We start from the raw sequence: 10,678 nt of genomic DNA on the forward strand, positions 1-10,678 counted from the left end.
GCCCACCAGCCAGTTTATTCAAGTGGAATGTACCTGTAGGAATCTCAAATGCTTATTATACACTTGGTGAAATAGCCCATGTATAGTTGCTATGATTTACAGCTCTGATTGACATGTTTAATTGACATGGCGAGTGTGACATTCTCCTGTGAGGTTATATAGGTGCCTCCCATCTTTTCCTACTCAAGGCTAAAATGAAGGCGAACTACCCCGCAACGTATGCTTGTTAGTTTGTCCCGTTAATAAATCAATCATATTTAAGCAGAAAGAGAGTGCTCCTTTTTCTTTATTTCCCTGGATAGTCACCCGTTGAAGTGTCCTGGGGTAAGGAACGTTTTTGGATTTATTCATGTGTGTTTGGATTTTACTGCCTTAGAAGTAGTTAATATGTGAGGAAAGTAATATGGGATCAAGATGTTGTGGTAGTAATGTATGCGGCCACATGGGATGATCAAGGTCGGTATAGGCAACTCTAGACACATCTGTCAATCCAAGTGTACACAGATTTTATTAGTGACTCAACTTTTGTTTTAAAACAAATTTAGACAAATGTGTAGTATAACCCACTTAATGTAATAAATAGAGTTATTTAGATGATGCCCACTTACTGTATTGCCCACACCAACTCTCTATAGGCCTTTGTTTACCCTTGCCTCATTAATGCTGCTGTCTATGTTGTTGAAAATTGTATTACTTTGTCAGTATCAGGTGGGCTGGAAATTCAGTGCTTTTAAATCTGTCAGTTTTCAAGCAGTTTCTATTGCCATATTTAAATGTGGTGTTCCGAGTATAAAGGGAAAGGGTCTGGGGAGAGATTGCGTGTAGAGTTGACTCAGCAGAGTGAGGATCGGGTGTAGGGTTGGGCCTGGGACAAACAGTTAAGCTACATGGTAACAGCAAAGGCACGCAGGTCACTTTGTGTACACTTGAGGTAAATGCATCACAAAAAATGCCAAAGTGTAAGAGTGGCATTATTACACCCAGTGGTATCAGAGACACTTAACGTGAAGAAAAAAACTGACACCCGTCTCTCCTGCCCTCAATCCTAGACTGTCTGTTTCTCCCCCTCTCCCTTATCACTCCATCACTGTGATATCTGAGTCTGATAATCTGTCTATCAACAGGATCCACAGGAAAAAGTACCCAACTGTCATACTTGAGTAAAAGTAAAGATACCTTAATAGAAAATGACTCAAGTAGGTCAAGGTCACCTAGTAAAATTCAACTTCAGTAAAAGTCTAAAAGTATTTGGTTTAAAATATAGTTAAGTATCTGGGTTGGCGCCCCCCCCTTGGGTTGTGCCATGGCGGAGATCGTTGTGGGCTATACTCGGCCTTGTCTTAGGACGGTAAGTTGGTGGTTGGAGACATCCCTCTAGTGGTGTGGGGGCTGTGCTTTGGCAAAGTGGGTGGGGTTATATCCTGCCTGTTTGGCCCTGTCCGGGGGTATCATCGGATGGGGCCACAGTGTCTTCTGATCCCTCCTGTCTCAGCCTCCAGTATTTATGCTGCAGTAGTTTATGTGTCGGGGGGCTAGGGTCAGTCTGTTACATCTGGAGTATTTCTCTTGTCTTATCCGGTGTCCTGTGTGTATTTAAATATGCTCTCTCTAATTCTCTCTTTCTCTCTTTCTGTCTTTCTCCCGGAGGACCTGAGCCCTAGGACCATGCCTCAGGACTACCTGGTATGATGACTCCTTGCTGTCCCCAGTCCACCTGGCCGTGCTGCTGCTCCAGTTTCAACTGTTCTGCCTGCGGCTATGGAACCCTGACCTGTTCACCGGACGTGCTTGTTGCACCCTCGACAACTACTATGATTATTATTATTTGACCATGCTGGTCATTTATGAACATTTTAACATTTTAACATCTTGACCATGTTCTGTTATAATATCCACCCTGCACAGCCAGAAGAGGACTGGCCACCCCTCATAGCCTGGTTCCTCTCTAGGTTTCTTCCTAGGTTTTTGGCCTTTCTAGGGAGTTTTTCCTAGGGAGTTTTTCCTAGCCACCGTGCTTCTTTCACATGCTTTGCTTGCTGTTTGGGGTTTTAGGCTGGGTTTCTGTACAGCACTTTGAGAATATCAGCTGATGTACGAAGGGCTATATAAAAATAAATTTGATTTGATTTGAAGTATTAAAAGTCAATGTAATTGCTAAAATATACTTCAGTATCAAAAGTAAAAGTATAAATCATTTCAAATTCCTTATTTTAAACCAGACGGCACAATTTTATTGTTTTTTAAATTTACGGATAACCAGGGGCACACTCCAACGTTCAGACATAATTTGCAAATAAAGCATGTGTGTTTAGTGAGTCCGCTAGATCAGTGGCAGTAGGGGAGACCAGGGATGTTCTGTTAATAAGTGCGTGAATTGGACCATTTTTCTGTCCTGCTAAGCATTCAAAATGTATCGAGTACTTTTGGGTGTCAATGAAAATGTATGGAGTAAAAAGTACAGTACCAGTCAAAAGTTTGGACACACCTACTCAATCCAGGGTTTTTCTTTATTTTACTATTTTCTACATTTTAGAATAATAGGGAGGACATCAAAACTATGAATGAAGTAGTAATCAAAAAAGTGTTTATCAAATCAAAATATATTTTATATTTAAGATTCTGGAAATGTACATTTTTTTTAAAGGAATGTAGTGAAGTAAAAGTAGTCAAAGATGTAAATAGTTAAGTACAGATACAAAAAAAACAACTTAGTAATTGAAAGTATTTTTACTTCAGTTCTTTACACCACTGGTATACAGTACAGTATTTGTACCTCAATTGTCTGGTACCTCAATTGTCTGCCGTCTCATAATAAATGCCATTTAGCGGATACTTTTATCCAAAGCAACTTAGTCATGCGTGCATACATTTTTTTTTTATACGTATGGGCGGTCCCAGAAATCAAACCCACTATCCTGCCGTTGCAAGAGCCATGCTCTACCAACTGAGCTACAGAGGTCCAATTCTTAGAAAATCCTACATCTACTTCGTTCAGTTTATTTAAAATTGAAGGTAAAGCAACCAAAGCACCTTTTTTAATTCATTACAGCAGTTAGGGTCCTAAATTGTCCTGGTCAAAAGGCCTTAAGAGGCATCAAGGTGTTCTATCAAGATGGACTACTTAAGTGTTCAAGGTGGGCCTTTTTAAGTTCTACCTGAGTGATACAGTAAGATAAGTGTTAGATATACATTAGGATGTGGTCCTAGTCTAGAGCGGCAGTTGGACTGCAGTTTGATGTATATACGAGATACACAATATCTATTTTGTCTGTGTTTGATATGATCTTTCCCTTATGCTCTCAGGCCTTCCAGCTCCTCAGGCTTGCGTGACAGACAGGACCGTCTGACTGTGACTCCGATGGACGAGGCAGTTTGAGACCTTGTAGTTGCTTGACCTGGCCCTCTGGTAACCGAAGTGTCCCCATCCTTATCTACCTGTGCTGTCTGCTTCCCCAGTGACACGACCAGCCTCTGTTTCCCACTTCTTCTTACTTTACCCAGGCTGACCCAGACATGTTTGTCTCGTAAAGACAGGCAGCTGAGTGAAAAGTCCTGGTCAAGGTCAAATGTGTATTTTGTATTTTGTATGAGATGCTGGTTCAATTGTTTTGGTTTGTAAATAGTTAGGTAATCGCTCTGTGTCCCCAAGAGATTTACTGTTAAACTTTTAATATTTGCTATTTATTTGCTTCAATCACTAAACACAACCAGCTCTTATTAGAGACAGGCTTCTATTTGAGCTAGGAGTCTATTTCCTTAACGCACACAGCTTTTGATCAATAAAATCTTGAAAAGACTCCCCCACTGTTTATTGTGACCAGTATGGCCAGTATAAACATAACAAATCCATCACAGATCACTAGTAAACAATTAACACAGCTTTTATTTGAAACAGGCATTTATTTGCTGAAATGTGTGCCGATGCCCGGCTATTAAAAAGGACAGGCAGCTATTTAAGACTCACCTACTCGACTTAGGTGTTCCTAATGTTTGGTATACTCAGTGTATACTACAGCTTTCCAGACAATATATCCAGAACAAAATATATACGCAACATGCAACAATTTCAACGATTTTACTGAGTTATAGTTCACATAAGGAAATCAGTAAATTTAAATAAATTCATTAGGCCCTAATTTATGGATTTCACATGACTAGGCAGGGGCGCAGCCATGGGTGGGCCTCGGAGGTCATAGGCCCACCAACTTGGCAGCCAGGCCCACCCACTGGGGAGCCAGGCTAGCCAATCAGAATTTGTTTTTCCCCACAAAAGGTCTTTATTACAGAGAAATACTACTCAGTTTCATCAGCTGTCCAGGTGGCTGGTCTCAGACGATCTGCACATTTTAGAGTGGCCTTTCATTGTCCCCAGCACAAGGTCCACCTGTGAAACAGATCATGCTTCTTGATATGCCACATCTGTCAGATGGATGGATTATCTTGGCCAATTAGAAATGCTCACTAACAGGGATGTAAACAAATTGATGCACAACATTTGAGAGAAATAAGCTTTTTAGGCATATGGAACATTTCTGGGACCTTTTATTTCAGCTCATGAAACATGGGACCAACACTTTGCATGTTGCGTTTATATTTGTGTTCAGTAGTTCACTGATACACTGAAGTTTGCACGCCTATGTTTATACCTTTCTATTGTCACAGACACGCACACAAACTTAATTTAAGGCAGTTTATCCACCGCAGGGCCAAGTCAAACATCTGGGTCAACTTATATCTAGTCAAGCAGTACTTGCAGGATATAGTTGTCAGGATGTGTGTGCTGAAGTAGTTTACTCTGCATGAATCCCCACTCCACACACATACTATAGTTATGTGTGGGTTGACTCAACCTTACCAAAATAAACAGGCTTCTGTCAAACCTTTTGCCAATTGGCCACACATTTGCAGCAAGCTCATATTTTTTGCAGCAACTTGTGAACTTCTGGCAAACATTTTTGGGAACCTTGTGGCGGACGTTCTGTTTGCTGCAAACACCATATCAATATGCAAATGTTTTGGTATCTTAAAGAGGTAGAAATTGAGTTATGCCTAATATGGCAAATCATATTTTTCTAAAATCAATTGTTTTAAAAAAATGTTTTTGGTTGTACTTTTTACCCTTTTTTTCTCCCCAATTTTGTGATATCCAATTGGTAGTTACAGTCTTGTCCCATCGCTGCAACTCTCGTACGGATTCGGGAGAGGCAAAGTTCGAGAGTGATGCGTCCTCCGCAACACAACTGTCACGCCCTGACCAGTCTTTTATTCTCTATGTTGGTTAGGTTGGGGTGTGACTAGGGTGGGTAATCTAGGTTGTTCTATTTCTATGTTGGCCTGGTATGGTTCCCAATCAGAGGTAGCTGTTTATCGTTGTCTCTGATTGGGGATCATATTTAGGCAGCCATTTCCCCACTGTGTTTTGTGGGATCTTGTTTTGTTTATGTGTAGTTTCCTGTGAGCACTCCATAGCTTCACGTGTTCGTTTATTCTTTATTGTTTTTTGAGAGTTTAATTTAATAAACATGTGGAACCCAGATCATGCTGCGCTTTGGTCCAGTTCTTACGACGATCGTGACAACGACCCCGCCAAGCCGCACTGCTTCTTGACACACTGCTCACTTAACCTGGAAGCCGAACCAATGAATCGGAGGAAACACTGTCATGTCTTTAGTATCATTAAAGGGGAAGACTGTAATTTTATCAAATCAATTCTCTGTAATTATTATTACGTGATTAAACTAATCATGCAAATTGAATTAACTAGGAAGTCGGGGCACCACGGAAAATGTTTAGATTACAAAGTTATAATCTTCCAAATTTAACTCTTCAGATATTTTTATATTTGATAAATTAGTCTTCTATTAATGAATTATTATTATTATTACCTTCATCAGTCTCATCAGAACGTCATAAATTGTTGGTTATCTGCACGAACCCAGCCTTTACTATAAATCATCCATACACCAATTGGCTCAATTATTTATTTACCAACTTATTAAACAATTACAGAATATACAATACATAATAACATTATACAGTAAAATACCGTCCCTAGTGGACTAAACAAGACAAAACAGTGTGGTTATAACACGGTAAATTCAGAGAGAAGAGAAGGGGGTTTTGGAAGGAAGACTAAGGAACATTGGTCTTTATCGGACCTGGGAAGCTATTCTCACATAAATACATATGCCACTAACGATCGCTCATTCGGAAAAGCAACGCATTGTGTTTACGTGAAGCAGGTGATGTGAGGCTCTGGTTTGCCCAGTCAATGTTGCCCTGTCCTTTGTGGAATCTTCCGGGTCATCGTGTGAGAAGTTCACGTGGTCTGAGAGGTTCATCTCACTCTGGAGATTCGTCCACGTCGGTTAGTGTTCTCGTACTAGATTTGCTACCTTTCCAGCTGCAGTCTGTTAGGCTGTCATCTAGGACTCACTTCTTCTTGAGTGATCAATAGTTCAGAGTTGATACCATTTCACATGTAGCGCAAGCTCCCAAGTTTCCTGGCCTATATGGTTGACATTAGAATTAGTCCTTTTAAATGTGGGGACAAATCCTCATAGTATTCAGAACTGACGTGACTTTGGGTCACGGGGCTTTAATAGAAATGTAGAAAAGGGGTTGGTTCATAATTTTCAACCAATGCCTATGCACTTGGGCGTGGCTACTAACTTAGTTAAACTTTAAAGAAAATACAATTTTCTAATTTTAAAAGTTAACATCACATTACATCATTTTGTAAATAATTTCATCTTTATTCATTTTATACAAGAATTAGATGCAAACCTCATAACTGAGGCACCTGTATAAACAGAGTTAGGGTAATGTGGCTGTATTGTGTTTCATGAGGTCACAAACATGAAACAAAATGGCTGGCTTCTCCACCGACGATTTACACATACTCCAAAATAGGAACATTGTTCAATTCTCAAATTCTGGGATGTAGTAGAATTGGGCGGGAGAATCCCTTTGTCTTACTGTGAAACTCTCTCTCTCTCTACACCTCATGGTGAGGGAGAGAGAAGTCTCTGTGGTATTTACGATGTGGTTGTAACAGGAGGGGGGGTTGTTCACAAATCTGCTAGCCAATTTACTGAAAGGCTAGCGTCATGACAACACCGTAGATCTGGCGACGGAAGTCAGCATGCATGCACCCGGCCGCCACAAAGAGATGCTAGAGCTCAATGGGACAAGGACATCCCGGTCGCCCAAACCCTCCCCTAACCCGGACGACACTGGGCCAATTGTGCGCCGCCTCAAGGGTCTCCCGGTCGCAGCCAGCTGCGACACATCCCGGGATCGAACACGGATCTGTACTGACGCCTCTAGCACTGCGATGCAGTGCCTTAGACCGCTGCGCCACTCAAAAATGAGTTCACAAAAAATTCTGGGTTAAAAATAACCCAATATGGGTAATTGTGACAACGCAGCACTGGGTCAATGTTGGACAAACACAGCATTGAGTTAATTCTAACCCAGCGACTAATGTCCCTTGTGCCCTAACCATCTCTGCTGGCAACAATTTCATTCCGCTTTTTTGCAGACGTTTACTGACACCGGCCATATTCAACGGGTGTTGTACACACGTCACGTAACGTTAGCTCAAGTTCAGTCGCAAAACCCATCAAGCATTATGATGAAACTGGCTTTCATGAGGACCGCCACAGGAAAGGAAGACCGAGAGTTACCTCTGCTGCAGAGGATAAGTTCATTAGAGTTAACTGCACCTCAGATTGCAGCCCAAATAAATGCTTCACAGAGTTCAAGTAACGGACACATCTCAACATTAACTGTTCAAAGGAGACTGCATGGATCAGGCCTTCATGGTCGAATTGCTGCAAAGAAACCACTGCTGAAGGACACCAATAGGAAGAAGAGACTTGCTTGGGCCAAGAAACACGATCAATGGACATTAGCCCGGTGGAAATCTGCCATTTGGTCTGATGAGTCCAAATTTGAGATTTTTGGTGCCAACTGCCGTGTCTTTGTAAGACGCAGAGTAGGTGAATGGATGATCCCCATATGTGTGGTTCCCACCATGAAGCATGGAGGAGTAGGTGTGATGGTGTGGGGGTGCTTTGCTGGCGACACTGTTAGTGATTTATTTAGAATTTAAGGCACACTTAACCAGCATGGCTACCACAGCAGTCTGCAGCGATACGCCATCCCATCTGGTTTGGGCTTAGTGGGACTATCATTTGTTTTTCAACAGGACAATGACCCAGCACACCTCCAGGCTGTGGAAGGGCTATTTTACCAAGGAGAGTGATGGAGTGCTGCATTTCTTTTTTTACCTTTATTTTACTAGGCAAGTCTGTTGAGAACAAATTATTATTTACAATGATGGCCTACCCCGGCCAAACCCAGACGACCATGGGCCAATTGTGCGCCGCCCTATGGGACTCCCAATCACGGCCGGATGTGATACAGCCTTGATACGAACCAGGGACTGTATTGATGCCTCTTGCACTGAGATGCAGTGTCCTAGACCGCATCAGATGACCTGGCCTCCACAATCCCCCGACCTCAACCAAATTGAGATGGTTTGGGATGAGTCGGACCGCAGAGTGAAGGAAAGCTCAGCATATGTGGAAACTCCTTCAAGACTGTTTGAAAAGCATTCCAGGTGAAGCTGGTTGAGAGAATGCCAAGAGTGTGCAAAGTTGTCATCAAGGCAAATGGTGGCTACTTTGAAGAATCTAAAATATATTTTGATTAGTTTAACACTTTTTTGGTTACTACATGATTCCATATGTGTTATTTCATAGTTGATGTCTTCACTATTATTCCACAATGTTGAAGAAAAATAAAGAGTAAGAGTCCAAACTTTTGACTGGTACTGTATGTCATAATATATGTTACCTTATATATGTGTGACACATGGTATTAAAATGTTTATTACATATGTGTCCCTTATATGTCACAATACATGTTAAAACCTGTTAGGGCTAGGGGGCAGTATTGACACGGCTGGATAAAAAACGTACCCGATTTAATCTGGTTACTACTCCTGCCCAGTAACTAGAATATGCATATAATTATTGGCTTTGGATAGAAAACACCCTAAAGTTTCTAAAACTGTTTGAATGGTGTCTGTGAGTATAACAGAACTCATATGGCAGGCCAAAACCTGAGAAGATTTCATGCAGGAAGTGGCCTGTCTGAGAAGTAGTGTTTCATCTTGGCTCTTTTTATTGAAGACTCAGGATCTGTGCAATAACGTGACACTTCCTACGTCTTCCATAGGGTCTCAGAGCCCGGGAAAACGTTGAACGATATCGAGGCAGGCTCTGGCTGAAACACTTTATCGCTTTTGGCAAGTGGCCACTCAGAGTACTATGGGCTTAGGCGCGTGCCCGCTTCGACCGAATGCTTTCTTTTCCTTTGTCTGTTTATCTAAACGCAGATTCCCGGTCGGAATATTATCGCTTTTTTATGAGAAAAATTGCATAAAAATTGATTTTAAACAGCGGTTGACATGCTTCGAAGTACGGTAATGGAATATTTAGAATTCTTTTGTCACGAATTGCGCCATGCTCGTCACCTTGATTTAGCCTTTAGGATAGTGTCTAGAACGCACGAACAAAACGACGCTGTTTGGATATAACGATGGATTATTTTGGACCAAACCAACATTTGTTATTGAAGTAGCAGTCCTAGGAGTGCATTCTGACGAAGACAACAAAGGTAATAACATTTTTATTATAGTAAATCTGACTTTGATGAGTGCTAAACCTGCTGGGTGTCTAAATAGCTAGCCCTGTGATGCCGGGCTATCTACTAAGAATATTGCAAAATGTGCTTTCACCGAAAAGCTATTTTAAAATCGGACATATCGAGTGCATAGAGGAGTTCTGTATCTATAATTCTTTAAATAATTGTTATGCTTTTTGTGAACGTTTATCGTGAGTAATTTAGTAAATTCACCGGCAGTGTTCGGTGGGAATGCTAGTCACATGCTAGTCACATGCTAATGTAAAAAGCTGGTTTTTGATATAAATATGAACTTGATTGAACAAAACATGCATGTATTGTATAACATAATGTCCTAGGGTTGTCATCTGATGAAGATCATCAAAGGTTAGTGCTACATTTAGCTGTGGTTTGGGTTTATGTGACATTATATGCTAGCTTGAAAAATGGGTGTCTGATTATTTCTGGCTGGGTACTCTGCTGACATAATCTAATGTTTTGCTTTCGTTGTAAAGCCTTTTTGAAATCGGACAGTGTGGTTAGATTAACGAGAGTCTTATTTTTAAAATGGTGTAAAATAGTCATATTTTTGAAAAATTGAAGTAATATCATATCTAAGGCATTTGAATAACGCGCCACAGGATTCAACTGGCTGTTGAGTAGGTGGGACCTAGCCCATAGAGGTTAACAATATGTGTTAACATATATGTTACGGGAGCATTATTTCAGAACAAAACTCAAAAAACGTTATATAATCCTGTTTTTAAAAAAAATATATGTTTTAAGCCATTCCCACTTGCCGCTTTGTTGCACATGGGAAGCCCTTCACGACAGCATCTGACAGCAACAAATTTAAGATAAAGAGCATATAGAGAACCGTTGGGTTTGTGGTCATAAATACATTTTTTTTTAAATTCTGTGAAAAGCTTATCAGATTCAGTTTAATAATAAATCCTTGAACATTAATGCCCTATGTGCAATGATT

Source organism: Salmo salar, chromosome 14 (assembly GCF_965601325.2).
Source record: "Salmo salar chromosome 14, fSalSal1, whole genome shotgun sequence".
Lineage (NCBI taxonomy): Eukaryota > Metazoa > Chordata > Actinopteri > Salmoniformes > Salmonidae > Salmo > Salmo salar.